This window comes from Diabrotica virgifera, chromosome 7 (assembly GCF_917563875.1).
Source record: "Diabrotica virgifera virgifera chromosome 7, PGI_DIABVI_V3a".
NCBI classification, from domain to species: Eukaryota; Metazoa; Arthropoda; class Insecta; order Coleoptera; family Chrysomelidae; genus Diabrotica; species Diabrotica virgifera.
In genome coordinates, this window is record NC_065449.1 from 86,262,419 (window position 1) to 86,282,243 (window position 19,825).

At 30.5% G+C, this 19,825-nt stretch overlaps 1 pseudogene; it reads left to right on the forward strand.

Moving 5' to 3' along the window:
• Positions 1 to 19,825, forward strand: part of LOC114328876 (uncharacterized) — a 59,863-nt pseudogene that overhangs the window by 13,461 nt on the left and 26,577 nt on the right.

Below are 19,825 nucleotides of genomic sequence, written 5' to 3' on the forward strand. Positions count from 1 at the left end.
CATTACTCAGTTCCAGTAAAATACTGTATAGGTAAATATCATTCAATCTGTAATGCACATTTACCAAAACATACCAAAAGGTCTATTTTATTTTTATTCAAAATACACTTGATTTATTAAAAAAAACTATTAAGCAGACAACAGATATTAAATGTTTACAATAAAATTATTTTTACATACATGAAGACCTCGAGAATGAACTAAAATGTCTAAGTTTTCACCCTAATGGCATATAAAACAACATACTGCTATTCTACATCCCACCAGAATGAAAACAATGGGAACCTTCTCTGGTTACACCTCTGAGGCTTCTACAATTTGCAAACCATACGGATGCTGAGACTAAGGAAGATGAGAGAATTCTACAATTTACAATTCACGTCCCATCTGCTCAGCGCGGTAAAGTTCCAACGAGAATGGTTCCCTTCGTACTCAAATCAGAGTAAATGTAAATCAAAAATGAATAACCATTTTCAATTTCGTTGCAAAACGAAAATACAGCCGAACCATACTCTAGTCCAATCAGAGAGTGCAGCAAGCACCTCTACCGGTTTCGAAACTTATTAGTCTCTCATCAGGAGGCACATATGCTGCTCTCTCTGATCCAACCAAAACAAACCCCAGCGTGCAGTCCCGAATTGCAACGAACGAAATGGCATAGATGCCCTAGCGGCAACTGCTACCAAAAAGACTAAGTTTTCACTCTTATGGCATATAAAACAACATAATGCTATTCTACATCCCACCAGAATGAAAACAATGGGAACCTTCTCTGGTTACACCTCCGAGGCTTCTACAATTTGCAAACCATACGGATGCTGAAGATGAGGGAATTATACAATTTACAATGATTGGACTAGAGTATGGTTCGGCTGTATTTTTGTCTTGCAACTAAATTGAAAATGGTTATTCATTTTTGATTTACATTTACTCTGATTGGAGTACGAAGGGAACCATTCTGGTTGGAACTTTACCGCGCTGAGCAGATTGGACGTGAATTGTAAATTGTAGAATTCCCTCATCTTCCTTAGTCTCAGCATCCGCATGGTTTGCAAATTGTAGAAGCCTCGGAGGTGTAACCAGAGAAGGTTCCCATTGTTTTCATTCTGGTGGGATGTAGAATAGCATTATGTTGTTTTATATGCCATTAGAGTGAAAACTTAGTCTTTTTGGTAGCAGTTGCCGCTAGGGCATCTATGCCATTTCGTTCGTTGCAATCCGGGACTGCACGCTGGGGTTTGTTTTGGTTGGATCAGAGAGAGCAGCATATGTGCCTCCTGATGAGAGACTAATAAGTTTCGAAACCGGTAGAGGTGCTTGCTGCACTCTCTGATTGGACTAGAGTATGGTTCGGATGTATTTTCGTTTTGCAACGAAATTGAAAATGGTTATTCATTTTTGAACTAAAATGTCTTTAATGTCCTTTCAACATGCATGTAACCACTTATTTAAACTCCATTTCTTGTCGACTGGTAATCTACTAAATATTTCTTGAGGGTTGTAATGGTTGTATTTTATAAACAATGGTACTAAACATCACTTATAGTATTTACTTTTATTTTCCGTAGTAAAGACACACACAGTTCAACAGTATCTCTTCAAAAACTGTATCAAACACCAATGTAAACAAAATGGTTTATACTTTTATACGAGACAGGAGGTCTGTCATTACAGAATGTAACTTGGTGACACAAGCTCGTCAATGAGAGCAAAAATAGGATATTACCTCCGAAGTCTATCCTACTGCATGGATTTTAATGACATTTTGGGAGTAGCCTCTACTTACCTTCTAATTCAAAGTCTACCCTAAGCCGATGTGCGCTTATTTTTTTTTAGGGGTAAAAACTAGTTGTAACGCAAAGCAAAGTACTCTTTAGACTTTAATAACCTTTGAAGAAGTCAAATAAAGGTCTTTTTGTAATCTTAAGACATTATTGTTGGTTGTCTAAATAATTTAACCCTTATAAACCACACAGCCACCACCAAAATTGCTAATAAAATGTGTAAAAAAGTGATCAATTATTATTTTTAATTCATTTAATGATATTTAAACATATCATTTATTTATCTCTTTACTTACATGACATTGATACTTTTTTATTATTTACAATAAAAATATCTCTTTATAATATTACATCCCTTAAAATTTCTCCTCATGATGAAAAATGTACAAGTAGAGAAAAAAATGTAACAAGATGAGAAAAGTACTATGCAGTAGAGACCCAAGTTTGCAACTCAAAATAAGAATATTACGTTCATATGTGTTTTCGATGCTGCTGTATGGGGTGGAGGCTTGGACCTTAAAGAAAGAAATAAACGATCGACTTGAAGTACTCGAGATGTGGACCTACCGAAGAATATTAAAAATAAGTTGGTTAGACAGAATAATCAATGCTAAGGTCCTCAGAAAGATGAAAAAGGAAAGGGAAATCATGAATACGATTAAGATAAGAAAGTTACAATATCTCGGCCACGTTATGAGAGGGATAAATACGTGGTGCTACAAACCATAATGCAGGGAAAAATACAGGGAAAACGAAGTGTTTGAAGAAGATGCATCTCCTGACTCAACAATCTGAGAAAGTGGTATAATTGCAGTTCCATCGACTTCTTAGAGGAGACGGTACCTAAAGTAGAAGAAGAGAAAAAAAATGAACTTTGCAGAAAAAAATAAAATAAAATTTATACAAAAGATCTACCTATCGGAAAATATGAAAAAAATTATAGCCAAGTCGGGACAGCATTTGACCTTGCATTAGGAGCTGCCCCAAATTTTATTTTTCTAATTTTTAGTGAGGGTCAATATTAGTATAAATTTAAAATCTCGACTGAATTTCGCCGTTGCGTTAGCCGTCATCTTGATTTCAAACGAGAACCGTTTTTGCTCAATATCTCCGCCATTTTCAAGTTTTTGACAAAAAGTGTAGAAACTGAAATGGTTGAAAATGCGATTTTCCATAGTTTCATTTTTTATTATTTTTTTCGTACGGTCGATATTTTCCGAGTTATGAGGGGAAAATTGTGACAGTTGTAGCATAATTATTGAATTATTGAATTATCTGGTTTATTATTAGTTTTACAACAAATATATACCTATACAAAAATGAAGAGAATTAAATTTTGTACAATTTTGATGCCGTACATTTTTTTGATAAAATAAATATTTAAGGTAGTACGTCTGTGGTAAAGGTGCGGGCGTAAGACCTGATTGATTTTGTAGCAATTGTTTTTGTTGAATATCTCCGCCATTTTCAACTTTCCGACAAAAAGTGTAAGAACTGAAATTGTTGCAATTACGATTTACTACAATTTTTCGAGAGAACCAGTGGCGGGTCTACAAGGGGGGAAATGGTAAAATTCCCCCCAACAGGGTCCAAAATTTAAAAAAAATTGTTGAAACATCACGATATATTAGCTGACATAAAACTTAAAATTCAACAAATTCAACAGACAAATTCAACCAATCAAACCCGCTAGTTAATAAAATTAAGTGAACTTAATGCATATAATGTCTTTTTATGTCTTTTATATACTTAGTTTGGTTGATGTTTCATTGGAAGTTTCAAAAATTGTATAAAATATAATTCTCTTTATTTTTGTTTATGTACAATTATGTCGTAAAGTTAATAATAAATGAGACAATTCAATAATTATGCTTCCCTTCCGCTTCCAATATTTTCCCCCTTAACTCGGAGAATATTGATCGTATAAAAAAATTGTGCCAAAGAAATTGTAGGAAATGGCATTTCCAACAATTTTCTTTCCCACCATTTAGGTTGAAAAGTTGAAAATGGCGGAGATATTAAGCAACAACAGTTCTCATTTAAAATCAATATGCGGCTAATGCAACCGCGGAATTCAGTCGAGATTTTAAATTTACACTACTATTGATCTCTGCTAAAGGATAGAATTATAAAATTTGGGGTAGCTCGGAAACAAAATTCAATTCAATAATTATGCTCAAATTTAGGAAATTTTATTTTGAAATTGTAGTTGAAAATGGCGTAGACATTGAACAAAAACAATTGCTATAAAATCAATCCGGTCTTACGCTCGCGCCATTTCCGCATACGTACTACCTTAAATATTAATTTTAGCAAAAAAATGAAAGAAGTTAAAATTGTGTAGAATTTAATTATCTTCATTTTTGTATAGGTACATATTTGTTGTAAAACTAATAATAAACGGGATAATTCAATAATTCAATAATGATGCTCCAACTCTCACTATTTTCCCCTCATAACTCGGAAAATATCGACCGCCCGAAAAAAATTATAATTAATGAAATTATAGAAAATCGCATTTTCAACAATTTCAGTTTCCACACTTTTTGTCAAAAAATTGAAAATGGCGGAGATATTGAGCAAAAACGGTTCTCGTTTAAAATCAAGATGGCGGCTAACGTAACGGTGGAATTCAGTCGAGATTTTAAATTTATACTAATATTGACCCTCCCTAAAGATTAAAAAAATAAAATTTGGGGCAGCTCCTAATGCAAGGTTAGGCCTGTTATTCGTCTAACCCGACTGGACTATTAAGCATTTAAAGAAAAACAGTCATATGTGACTGTTGTTCGTTCCCTCCTCATCTTTATCATAGATTGGAGCACTATTTTTACAGTTTACACGTGCACATCCTCCACGTGTATTGTTACAAAAAAGCTCGATCTCTGTGTAGGTGCATGAAGCTCTGCATCCTTTTTTGCAGTTGCAAAAAAATATTTCTAGTAATTCCTGAGGCGCAGGTGATTTATACCAGCAATGCCAATTTTACAGCAGTGCTTTTTAACAAAAGCTGTGTAAAGTAAGTAGTCGGTAGACCGAGCTCCCATTTTCAACTGCTCCAAAATTAATATATGCTCCAAAATTAAGAAAAAAAAGTTATTTCAGAGAACCTATAGGTTCTCTGAATCGCATGTTGGAATGTTTTCCTAGCGGTGCCTTTTGATATTTTCATATCTGAGTTAACAGAAAACTTGAATCGAGTCGACAAAAACAATTCTGTCTAGTTAATCCACCTAGGGTTAAACATGTTTAAACTGCAGATTGCACAAATATATTAAGTATCATTAAATATCTAATTATATTAAAAAATAATGAAATATGCCCTATTTCAATATGATATTGTGAGCATTAATTTTGGTTAAGTAACTTTAGTAAGTAACCTTTAAATTTTGCATCATCTTTTCTCTAAAATTTTAAGAAATTAATGGTACGAATTTGAGGCGTTGTCACTTTTGCCTTAATAAAGCGGTGCAACTGACAGATTAATTTTTATAGCATACTTTGATTTATAGAGAACAATATTTTAAATCCAATGGCATGCATTAAAAAAAAGTTTTTGGATTTTTATTAAAAAAAATGAAGTAATATGTTGTTCTTTAGAAATTTTTTATTTGTGTATTACGTAAGTTCTATAGATTTGACAGTTAGTATGAAAAGAAGCCTCTCTTTTCTTGAATATAATCCAGCAGCTCAATAAGAACTCTTTTCCAACTATAATTGCGATGGAGAAATGTAATTACGATTTTGCCATTAGGAATTCACGTCAATAAATGAAATTGGAAACGTTCATTTCCCTCGAGACTAAAGATCTAAAAAAATGAGACGCCGCAAGAGGGAGTTTTTGGCGCATTATGGAAAAGAAATTACCGAGAAAGACTTTTATAATCTAGTTATTCTTTTATTGTTTGTAATCAGACCCGTAACGCAGAACAAAGGATACGACGGTTCTGCGGTTATACTTTTTGGATCTAAATGAAAAAGAAATAAAGTTGGTTATAAAAGTTTGTGAGAAAATTATTAAAATTTTATCATTTGGGGGTTTTATATTTTTTTTTAAATATGGTTATTTTTTTAATGGCATAGTAGTTAGTGCAGTCAATGAGGGTATTTTGCTCCGAATTCCATCCTACTGCATCAATTTACTTGATGTTTTTAAAGTACATAAATAGGGAATAGGTCAAGAAACAACTATTATTCTAGGCTGTGGGTCAAAAATAGGTCGATTTCAGGATATAATTCAGGAATTTTTGAAACCTATCAGGTGTTGTAAAGGACGATGCCAGGAATAACTTCTACTAAAATGTGACCAAAAATATTGTGAGCTTTTTTTCATTGCGATTTTCATTTGTTAAATTTGCATTTTTTAAAGATTTTTAATTTTGCAGCTTAGGATATTGATTCTAGAGAAAAACTTTTGAATAGAAAGTTGTAGAAAATTAAAAAACCTACAATTTGAGCTATGGTAAGTTTAATTTCGTTTATTGGTTGTTGCAAAATAGCCTGTGAAATGTCCAAAATGGCCGTTTTTTACAATTGCGTTATTTATTGTACAAATATTTTTTTTTATTTTTTAAAGCTTTAAAATGAAAATCTTTCAATTCCAAACATAAAAAAAATTGTAAGGCCAGATTAACGAATTTGTTGCTTAGATATTATAAATTGTTTATCCCAAGAGTTTAAATGTCGAAGGCTATAACTTTTTGAAAAAAAAAATCGTAGAGTTGGTGAAACATCCAATCTCCTTCTAAAGAGTTATATTTTCATACCCTGCTGTAAATAAATGCGTAAAACATATTTAAACCTCTAATTTTCGGGTTTGAAAATAAGGGGGCAAATTTCGCTATAAACATTTTGTTAGAGCTGAAGCGGCCCTGTACATCCTATGAGTTTTAACTTACAGATTATTGTTGCTGAAGACGAAACTAAGATTTATAAAAAAATAAAAAATTTCTACGGCCAACTGAAGCCGAGCTAAATGTTGGGTTTGAAAATAAGGGGGCAAATTTCGTTATAAACATTTAGAGCTGAAGCGGCCCTGTACATCCTATGAGTTTCTAACTTACAGATTATTGTTGCTGAAGACGAAACGAAGATTTATAAAAAAATAAAAATTTTCTAACTGAAGCCGAGATAATTGTTTCTTTTTTCTTAAATCGTAATGCCTTTATTTATAACAATTAAGAAATTATTTTACAGTCATTAGAGAGTTATTGCCAACGTCTTTTAAGTCGACCTGTAATAAAAGATCCTTTATTTTGACATATAAGCATGCGCAGTATTGCGTCTTTTATTTTTGTCTTTTAATAAAATACAGGCCGCCTGTATTTAAGAAAAATTAGAGGACACCTTTATTTTAATAAAAGTTCCTTTATTTTGACATAACGTGTCAAAAATGTGAATAAAGGTCTAACTTCACTTGTATTTTGAATTTATCTTGTCGCTTCTTTGGATTGATAATTTATGTATTGTGGGATTGATATTTGATTAAACTTTCATCATTAAAGTTGTATGTTGGGTTTTATTTATTAAAAACAACTCTAAGTAATATTCTGAGATATAGATTATTGATGTTTTGACCCAAACGAATATAGAAAAGAACATTTTATTGAAGCTTGAGTTATTACAAGAAGTTGTAAAAAGGAATATTACCTAAATAATTTTAAATTGTTACTAATTACAATGATCAGATTTAAAATATCAGTAACTCATTTATTAAACTCAATATATTTTACATTTTTCTATAGAAATAAATATTTATTGAAGATATAAGAGATTGAAGATATAAGATCAATAAATTTTAATGAAAGTTAGGATTTGTTAAAATTCTAGATTCAAAATAGAGTTCTATTCAACAGATATATAACAACAGGTTAACAAAATAAAACAAAGGTTCAAGTATTTATTTTTGAAAATTTAATCTTTTATAGATTAGAATCTATAAAGTTTTTAATCAAAAGTGTTAATACACTTTCATTTTCATGCCATCTTCTTCTTTTGGTTCTTATCCGTTTCGAATGTTGGAAATCATATAGCAATCGTAACCTTGCTAGCTGCGATTCGAAACAGTTCCATTGATATTCTCCCTCTACCAGGTCTCCGCTTACCTTTGACTGTACCTTGCAATATGTACTGCAGCAGGGAGTAACGGTGCTGATTTATCATATGTGTCCCAGATACTGCAGTTTTATGCGTTTAATGGTAAACACAATCTCCAATTCCTTCTTCATTCCTCCTTGTTCGTGATCCATTTCATGCCATCAGTATTTGTTTATTTAAAAATTGCCAAAAAAATTAATAAAAACCAGCATAAAGCTTAATTCTTCTATTATCTTTTTGTATATCGGGAAGTTTATCTGACAGATTAGAGGTCTTTTCATTTTCAGATAACTAATTATTGGGAAGTTTATATAACAGTATCCTTAGTATCAGTCTTTTCAGCTCTGGATAACTAGTTAACGGGAAGTTTTTCTCTGTCAGATATCTATTAGTATCTAATCTGTCAGATAAACTTCCTGATAACTAGTTATCCAGAGGTGAAAAGAAAGAAAGAGAGGGCCATAATGGATAAAAGATCAAACGCCAATAGCATGTATGTATATATTTATAAGTTTATTATTTAAAACCTGCTAATGATCATAAAATACTTAAAATCAGTCACCAATATAATATTTATATTTATTTATAAATTTATTAACAAACTGCAGTCCAATAAAAATAAAATTAGTTTAAGCGCTAGCTTTAAATGTCGAACAATAATTTTAAACAAACACACACAATTTAGTCGCATTAGATTAGCTCCTGGTTGAAAATGTACTGCCACAGCTTCTATATCAATATCAACAGCACACTCATTTGCCAGTATTTCAACGTTTTCTCTATTATGTACTACTGCAATATGTAAAACTGAACAAGCTGATATTATTCTTTGAATAAAAGGTAACTTGCATCTCATTACATATGGTAAAATGGGAAATCTCTTCACAATACCAAATGTTCTTTCAATAACAATTCTTGAAGGGATTTGTGATGGATTATAAAAACACAACTTCTGTCTGAAAATTCTGGAATGGTGTCATTCGGTAGTTGTAGTTGAGGAATGGATATCCACTATTCCCTAATAATATATTCTCCAGAAATTCCCCATTACATATACCCATAATGCAAAACTATTTAAAAACTCCTAAAATAGTATTTCCAATTTATTGCACTTCCATATTATTGAACGATGAGTATTATGGGATATATTATGTTGTTCTCTAAACAGCTTTAAATGACAAAATAATTAAATTTAACGTTTTACTCTTCAATTATCTTATTTTAATTTATATCGACAAATGGAATTTTATAGGTTATTTTTATATTTACAAAAATATTTCATGTCATTTGTCAAAATAAAAGATTCTTTAACTGCGTTTGCAATACCACTCTTTTAGACCCGTCCTGTATTTGTCCTTTATTAAAGTATCCTGTAATAAGGGATCCTTTATTTGCCGGTGGCAATAACTCTCTATTGACTAAAGAAAGACTTATATTATCTTAAAATAAAAATTATTATAAAATATAGTTAAATTTAATTATTAAAAATTATTTTTAAAATCGGTGCTTTTGCGAGCGGCCGAATTTTGCAAATCGCCCGGCTCGCTTCAAATCCGCGCGCTCGGAAAATTTTTACGTAACCTATATTAAATTTTGACCGAAAACAATTTAATAATATTACCATTATAATATACAGTCTATTTACCACTGTATTTGTTTTCTTGATAAACTTTTATATGTGAAATCTCATTTCTGAAGAAATAATATTACAAAAATGATACATATATATGAAACATACAGGGTGTTCAGAAACTCTACCGACAAACAAAGACAGGAGATTCCTCAGGTAATTTTAAGACAATTTAACCCAATTCACCTAGTCCGAAAATGCTTCCTAAGGGAGCTAGAGCTCTTTGAAGATGGCGCCATGAAATTAGTTTTTCTTAAATACCTCCAGAACGCTTCTATTTAGAAAAACGAAAATTGGTATGTATATTTACTTTTCAGAGATGAATCGATTCCATCCATTGCGAATTTCTATTACCGGTCATAGGCGTGCGTTTTGGGTAGAGCAATGGGTATTTTATCGCATAACTTTTTTGTCCTTAACTTTTATGCATTTTTGACACCGGATTATTAAATTGTGAGGTATTCTAGTACTAAAATATACTCTTGATTTAAGTCGGCAGGACACACCGTTTTCTAGAAAAATCGATTTGAAAGTTTTTCGTTTTTGGAATTTGAAAAAAAATTGAAAGAACTTTTCAACAAAAAACGAAGTATTTTACCAACATAAAGTAAGAGTAACTTTTAGTACTCAAATACCTCATAATTTAATAATTTAGTGTCAAAAATGCTCAAAAATTCAAAACAAAAAAGTTATGCTATAGAATAACTGTTGACCTACCCAAAACGGACGCCTATGACCAGTACTAGAAATTCGCAATTAATGAAATCGATTTATCTCTGGAATATAAATAAATGTACCAGTTTTCGTCTTTCTAAACAGTTTTTTTTTGAATTTTTTTTGTAATTCAAAAAGCGAAAAGTTTTCAAATCGATTTTTCTAGAAAATGGTGTGTCCTACCGATTTAAAACAAGAGTACCTTTTAGTACTAAAATACTTCCCAATTTAATAATCCAGTATCAGAAATGCATAAAAGTTAAAGATAAAAAAGTTATGCGATAAAATAACCGTTGCTCTACCCAAAACGGACGCCTATGATCGGTACTAGAAATTTGCAATGAATGGATTAGATTTATACCTGGAAGATAAATACGCGTACCAATTTTTGTTTTTCTAAATAGAAGCGTTCTGGAGATATTTAAGAAAAACTAATTACAATACGCCATCTTCAAAGAGCTCTAGCTCCCTTAGGAAGCATTTTCGTACTAAATGAATTTGGTTAAATTATCTTAAAATTATCTGAAGAATCTCCTGTCTTCGTTTGTCGGTAGAGTTTCTGGACACCCTGTATAACTATATTCTTAATTTTTTCATTGTTATATAAATATAATTATAATAATGTTACTTTTTCTTATACAATATAAAACTTTTCTTCTTGTAGTGACTATCCGTTTTAGATGTTGGCGACCATCATGGCAATCTGTACTTGCACACTAAATCGGTACTGCTGTTCTAAAAAGATTTGTAGTTGTGTTGAACGACGTACGTAAATTTTCTAGCAAGGTAATCCTTCGCCTTCCTGGTTCTCAGTTTCCAAATGGGGTTTGCCAAATTGCCATGATGGTCGCCAACATCCAAAACGGATAGTCACTACAAGAAGAAAAAGTTTTATGTTGTATAATAAGAAATAACATTATTATTATTATATTTATATAACAATGAAAAAAAATATACTTATGTATTTCATATGTATCATTTTTGTAATATTATTTCTTCAGAAATGAGATTTCACATATAAAAGTTTATTAAGAAAAACAAATACAATTGTAAATAGACTGTATATTATAATGGTAATATTATTAAATTGTTTTCGGTCAAAATTTAATACAAGTTACGTAAAAATTTTCCGAGCGCGCGGATTTGAAGCGAGCCGGGCGATTTGCAAAATTCGGACGCTCGCAAAAGCATCGATTTTAAAAATAATTTTTAATAATTAAAATAACTATATTTTATAATAATTTTTACTTTAAGATAATATAAGTCTTTCTTTAGTCAATGACTGTAAAATAATTTCTTAATTGTTATAAATAAAGGCACAACGATTTAAGAAAAAAGAAACAATTATCTCGGCTTCAGTTGGTTGTAAAATTTTTTTATTTTTTTATAAATCTTCGTTTCGTCTTCAGCAACAATAATCTGTAAGTTAGAAACTCATAGGATGTACAGGGCCGCTTCAGCTCTAAATGTTTATAACGAAATTTGCCCCCTTATTTTCAAACCCAACATTTAGCTCCGCTTCAGTTGGTCGTAGAAATTTTTTATTTTTTTATAAATCTTAGTTTCGTCTTCAGCAACAATAATCTGTAAGTTAAAAACTCATAGGATGTACAGGGCCGCTTCAGCTCTAACAAAATGTTTATAGCGAAATTTGCCCCCTTATTTTCAAACCCAAAAATTAGAGGTTTAAAAATGTTTTACGCATTTATTTACATCAGAGTATGAAAATACAACTCTTTAGAAGGAGATTGGATGTTTCACCAACTCTCTACATTTTTTTTCAAAAAGTTATAGCCTTCGACATTTGACCTCTTGGGATAAACAATTTATAATATCTAAGCAACAAATTCGTTAATCCGGCCTTACAATTTCTTTTATGTTTGAAATTGAAAGATAAATAACGCAATTGTAAAAAAAGGCCATTTTGGACATTTCGCAGGCTATTTTGCAACAACCAATAAACGGAATTAAACTTACCATAGCTCAAATTGTAGGTTTTTTTAATTTACTACAACTTTGTATTGAAAAGTTTTTCTCTAAAATGAATATCCCACTGGCGAAGCGTCCATGTAACCACTGTTACCATTGGTAACAATTAAAAATCTTGCAAATAAATATGTATTTTATGACGATGAATAAATTCCATTTATTATTTTATTTTATTTTTACCAATAGAAATATATTATTATATTATGTGTTAATAGTACCTAATTCAGTAAATAGCCAGACACACGAAAATATTGGCGAGTTTATGTGACTCAGTTGCACTTTATTTTATTCTGTTACCAGTCTCATTTGTGGTGACAATGAATGGTTATCTCGCTGTCGCTCGGGCGGTTCGGGACCGGCTTCGGCTAGTGTCTGAAAATTTTGAAGGAGCGATGGGCGTAAGCGCGCTCTGTATATCAGTAGGGCTGTTACCAGATTTAAATTTGCTAACAGTACCTATAATAAAAAGTGTGCGTGCAGTTCACCATGGATGAGTGTCGCTGCGTAATCGATCAACTACTTGAAAAGTAATTCTGATTGAAAAATAAAATGAGATTATTGAAAATGAAAGACCTATTTTAAACAATTTAAAAAAGGAATTTAAAAAATTAGCTCGATATTTTAAATTTAGTTGGTACAGTGAAAATCCTTGGTTATGTGGTTGCAAGAAAAATAGACTGTATTGTTGGCCATGTCTTCTGGTTTTTACAGAAAAATGGGTGGACCAGGTTCACGATTTAAATAGTTTTAGAGTTTTAAAAAAGAGACATGAAATTTCTCCTACATGTAAGATGTATACCCAATTTGATTCAGTTTGGCAAAACAAGAATCAAAAGTTCTCTTAACCAAGCATTTAAAGCAAATATTGCTAAACATAATGAGTTTGTTAAAAAAATAGATAGGTACTCGTATATCCTTAGCTCACTTATAATAGATATGTACCGTATGTTTTTTGGCCGAACAAGAATTAGCGTTTCGTGGTCATTTTGAGGGCGACGGCTCTTACATTCGAGGCAATTACAGGGAATTGTTAACATTAATTGCCAAAAAAGATCAAAAATTTTGCCAACATCTAGAAACATCAACTGTTTTTTCGAGAGTTTCAAGTGATATACAAAATGATATTATTGAAGCTATATGTATATACATTTAGCCATATCTTCATTTTTTAAATAAGATTTTTTCCATCTGGTTTTGGTAACACTTTAGAAGAGGTCACGCGTCGCCACTGGAATATCCTAAGCTGCAAAATTAAAAATCTTAAAAAATTGCAAATTGAACAAATGAAAATCGCAATAAAAAAAAGCTCACGTTATTTTTGGTCACATTTTAGTAGAAGTTATTCCTGGCATCGTCCTTTACAACACCTGATAGGTTTCAAAAATTCCTGAATTATATCACGTTTTTTCACCCACAGCTTGGTGTATATTATATTATCTTGTGGGTGGTTCCCACCCCTTCAAAATTTTTTGTTAAAATAACTACGGAATTGTTAGATAACCTAATTATAAGCAAAAACTGTTCTTTAATTTATTTTTTTTTAAACTCAATACTGTTCGATTTATTCGTGGTTGAAAATTTGCCATTTTCATTGAAAAATGACAACTTTTGCGGACGGTTTTTTGCGAGTACCTTAAAAAATATGCAGCCAACGAAAAAAAAAACGATATAAAACATTTTTGTAGCTTATGAAAAAAAAACGAAATTTGTTACTTCATAAATCATCTTATGCTGTTATGCCGTTATCATACAAGAATAAATATGGTAGGTGAAAACAGATGCATACTCAAATCAGTGTATTCAACTTAAAGTAACAGAGAATTGGTTGATTTTAAGAGTATAATGCTTCAAATACTTTTTGTAGTGCTTGAAATGGCCTTTAAAATGAGCACTGTTAAATTTCGATTACATTCAAGCTAAGCAAGATATGGTGCGAAAAAAATTTATGAGTAATATATTTAAAAAAAAAATGGTAAGTATATTTAATCCCTCATCAACCAGAATTGAATTAAAATGCATAATTTTCCTTCTACAATACCTTTTATTCTAGTGTTATTTCTGTTTTCAAAAAAAGTTGGACTGGTTTAAAATGCATGGCTCCATGTAACTCGAAAGTAATACGAGATGCGCAAAAAATGATACAAAAATCAAGGGGCTTTTTTAACAATTATTTTGTTACTGTAGCATTAAAATTGTCAGATATATCACAACTTTAAGTTAAATTGGTAGCACGAGTATCACTTTTATTGCACCTTTTAACCTTTACCTTTGAATAACTAAACATTTTTAATAAATGTGTTCGATGCGGTTTTATAGTCCTTGAAATTTCCTATAAAATGGTTTTTTGAATGAAATCCAAAAGGAAATTAAATTCCTGTAGTTGGCTGTATTTCACGAATCACAAAAAATGTAAAATTTGTTTGTAAAATGTATATTTAAAAATATCCCTAAAAAGAGCTACATCAAGACAACAAACGTTTTCGAAATAAGAATTCCATCATCATGTTTTAAATTCATAGAATGTCAAACATAGAATGCCTGAGCCACCAAAATACTAGTAGTCTGGGCTGATTATCGGAGAATACGGCATTTTTGGGAAAAGTTATTTACCAGCAATTTTATTGCTGGAATCGAAGCTTATGATTATATATATTAATAATATAAGTATGCAAAATCCGCAGATAGTGTGCTACTTTTTTTATAAACAAAATGGCGCCTGAAAATCGTGTTTTTTTCAATTTTTGCTCTATAATTCCAAAGATTTTAACTTTACGCCAAAAATACCCAAATAAAAATTTACCACAATTAAATTCTGCATAGAGAGGTGTTTTCCCGATTTAATTCGACAAAAACTTTTCCCGGAAAATGCGGGTTTTTCCAACAAAATCTTTAATGTTCTACTAAAATTTTAGATAAGTAATTTTAAATCAATAATTAAATAACTTGGTAGCATAAAAGCTCTTTTCGTATAGATTATAGTTCCAGAAGCCGATGGAAATTGAGTAGACAGTTTAGCAACAATTAAATTGTTAATTAAAAATTTACGGTCGCTATAATAACCACAATAATTATGATACATATGAATAACTATGATTTTTGTATAAAAAGACATGTACCTATATAATGTACTTTACATAATTGAAATTGGACTATTTATGCGGCAATATTTTAAAATTATAAACAATTTTTTGGCGTAAAAACAAATATAATATCTCGGGAAATATTAAACTAAATTAAATTTTGAAAACAGTACTGGAAAAAAGCGGCAGGACGCTTCCTTTAAAAGAAAATTTGTTTAATTGTGATGAGGGGTTCTTGAGATACAATCGGTCAAAGTTTACCGGCATTTACGGCAAAGATATAAACAATACGATCATAATTATCAAACCATCACCTTTTAGTTTTCGTCTTCTTTCTTCACACCAATTTTCATATCTTTACAATGTTCATAACATATATTATTATAATTAAAACTATCGATATTACGAGTAAAAATTGCCAAAAATAGCAAAATTGAGGCGTTCTTTGCAAAAACCCCAGTAGTCCTTTTTTTCCGAAAATGGACTTATGCCATCTATGGATTGAAGGACTAATTACCTACGTTCCTTGCGTAAGAAACTTCCATTAAAGTTACAGTAGTCCAAAATATAAGCGACAAAAGTATAGGCGATTCCGCATAAACCCCATATGTCAAGCGCAATTCCCTTAGTTAATGACTATTGGTGTTTTTGCGGGAAACTTTATCGCTTGGCTGTCAGTAGGTTTTTATAGGTTAAAGTTCCTTCGAATAGTTGTGTTGTGTGATTTTATAAGTAAAGACCATTTTTCGTTCATTTTTTATTTTGGTTTATTACTATAAATATCGTTTTTCCTATAAATTAATGAAAAATTCCTGCAAAAACCCCACATGTCAAATGAATAAATGTCCTTCATAAATAAACAAAAGGAAAAAATAATGTTATTTATATTGTAAACTCTGTGTAATCATCAAAATAATAAATCACTAATTTGAGAATTTCCGTAAACTTAATAGGGTTCAATTAAATAACTTTTTTTTTTAAATATCTCCGATGTTGTAAAAAGTGACATATGGGGTTTTTGCAAAGAACGCCTCAATTCCAATCAAAAATTAGATTGGAGAAAATGTAACCCTCAAAGTTCAAAATCGATATACGTTAAAAAAAATGCATTTTCTCGACTTCCCATGGAGCAATTTCCTTCATTCTTTTTTTGTTCCCAAGTAACTCGAGTAGAGCCATCGAACTAACGCATTATTAACTGTCAAACTTGCTTTTGTTTTGTTATAATAAATTAATTTCTTTATTATAACAATTTTTTTTAATTTGTTTAAATAAAGATTGTTTAAATAAATATACAGCTTTCAAATGAAAATATTTGTATTTTTAACATTAAAAGGTACACTTGAAGTAAGTTTATCTAAAAAAAGTCTACAACTGAAAATAATATGTAGTTTCTTTCCGTATAAATAAATTAATCTATTATAACAAAACAAAAGCAAGTTTGACATTTAATAATGCGATAGTTAGATGGCTCTACTCGAGTTACTTGGAAACAAAAAAAGAATGAAGAAAATCGCTCCATGGGAAGCCGAGAAAACGCATTTTTTAACGTATACCGATTTTGAGTTTTGAGATTACATTTTCTCCGACCTAATTTTTGATGGGAATTTTGGTATTTTTGGCAATTTTCACACGTATTATCGATAGTTTTTATTAATATATTATATGTTATGAGTATTTTAAAGATATTAAAATTGGTGTGGAGAAAGAGGACAAAAATAAAAATGTGACGGTTTGAAAATTATGATCCTATTGTTTATATCTTTGCCGTAAATTTCGGTTAACTTTGACCGGCTGTATCTTAGGAACCACTCATTATAATTAAACGTTTTTTTTTTTGGAGGAAGCGTCGTGCCGCTAATTTTCCAATACCGATTTCATTATTTAATTTAGTTTAATATTTCCCGAGATATTTTATTTGTTTATAAGCCAAAAAATTGTTTATAATTTTAAAATATTCTTGAGGCCGCTTAAATAGTCGAATTTTAATTCTGTAAATTATATTAGATAGGTATGGTGTTTTTTTTATAAAAAAATCATAGTTATTCTTATGTAGCGTAATTATTTTGGTCCGTTAATAGTGTTATAGTGACCGTAAATTTTTAATTAACAATTCAATTGTTGCTAAACTGTCCACTTAATTTCCATCGGCTTGTGGAATTTTAATCTATATGAAAAGAGCTTTTACGTTACCAAGTTATTTAATTATTGATTACCAATTACTTATCTAAAATTTTAGTTGAAAATTAAAGATTTTGTTGGAGAACCCGCATTTTCCGGGGGAAGCTTTCGTCGAAGTAAATCGGGAAAAACACGTCTCTATGCAGAATTTAATTGCGGTGAATTTTTATTTGGGTGTTTTTGGTGTTAGGTTAAAATCTTTGGAGTTATAGAGCAAAAATTTAAAAAAACACGATTTTCGGGCGCCATTTTGTTTATAAAAAAAGTAACACACTATCTGCGGACTTTGCATACCTATATTATTAATACATACAATAATAAGATTTAATTCCAGCAATAAAATTGCTGGAGCAATAAAATTGCTGGTAAATAACTTTTCCTTGTATTTTGCTAATTAGCCCAGAGTATAGGGTCAATACCCTTTAAAGTAGTTGATGTGTATAAAGATTGTACATATTATTATTTTTAAGTTAGGATGTTTTAAATTTTCCTAGATTTAACTTCAGGCACTATATAATTCTGTCCCATGTGGGTTGCAATGTCCAGATGATTAAATCTATTGCTCTATTAACGGACTTAAGATGGAAACTGAACTTCAGTTGATCTTAAGTCCATCAACAGAGGTTCATCCTCTGGATATTACATCCCACAAGAGGCAGAATTATATGTTGTCTGAAGTTATATTTAGGAAAATTTAAAACATCCTAACTTTAAAATAACAATATGTACAATCTTTATAAACATTTACTAGGTACTTTAAAAGGTATTGATCCTATAATTTTGTTGGCTCAGGCATGGTATGTTGTATTTAAAACCTGATGACGGAATTATTATTCCGAAAACGTTTGTTGTCTTGATGTAGCCCTTATTAGGGATGTTTTTAAATATACCTTTTACAAACAAATTTGACATTTTTTTGTTTTTAAATGGATACGATATCTCTAAAATGGACGGAGTTATTTAAAAAAAAACTTGAATCGAGTCGACATTTATTTCACTTATTCCCCGTTAGAGGGCGTTCTAAATAGTTTTATTTTATACCGAGAAATACGGAAGTTTTGATGTAAATTTGTCTTCTTGCATAGCCTCCTTGACAACAGGTAGACCTAGAAATAGCGCTATCGGGGGATGGAAGGAGACAGATTTAAATCAAAACGAAACCGTCTATTTTTCTATTTTCAGAATTGTTTTGTTTTACTATATTTTAAACTGAATAGCATATTTATTTTTTATTTTTCCAACACAATAAATCTATTAAAAAATTCACTTAGTAGGTAGTTATTTTAAGAGTTCAGTAAGACAGCTCCCATGTGTTAAGATAATAACTTTATCAATATCTGATATGTTTAAAATGATATACATTTAGCTTATTTTAATATATTACCTAGATATTTTATATGTTAGTGGAGTCACTGAAGGTGGATATGAGCTATTACCTCCTATTTCGTTGAACCTCCATCGATTGGCATGAAAATTAGTGAGTGGTTATAGGATATCTCAAGGAACAAAGGTGACATGGTGCCAACTTGCGCTTTTAGCCTGGGGTGGATGCCACACCTACTCGGGGGTGAAAATTATTTTATTAAAAATAACCCCATAATTCGATAGAGGAACTAACTCTAAGAAAAATTTGTTATATAAAACTTTTGAAATAAACCAAAAGTTTTTGAGTTATTAAAGATTAAATATTTTAATTTTTCGTGAGAAAAATTCATGTTTTTAACCGATTTTTTATAAATAACCCAAAAATTTTAAGTTTTTACAAAAACGTTATTATTACCAAAATTGAAGCTAATAAAAAATAAAATAAATTCCTTACCAGAAAAACCTTTTAATACTAACTAAAAGTGAGTTATAGGTAATTGAATGTCTACTGATTTGCGTACTCGTCGAAAAAATATACCTTCAATTACCCATAACTCACTTTGCATTAACATACGTGTAGTTTTTTAAATGAGGAGTGTATTCAATTTTTTATTATATTTAATTTTGGCAATAATAACTTTTTTGAAAACGCCTATAGTTTTTGAATTATACGTGAAAAACAGCTTTAAAACATGCATTTTTTTACGAAAAAATAAAATATTTGATCTTTAATAACTTAAAAAGTATTGATTTATATTAATAACTTTATATAACAAATTTTGCTTAGAATTTGTCCCTCTATCGATTTATGGTATTATTTTTAATGAAATAATTTTCACCCCCGAGAAGGGGTGGCATCCACCCCCAGGGTAAACAATGCTGACAGTTTGAAATAAAAAGGAATAGATACTACAGACAGGTGGCTGTTGTTTCTGCGGCGTGTGCTATGAGTCATTTTTAATATCGTATAGTTCAAATTACACATA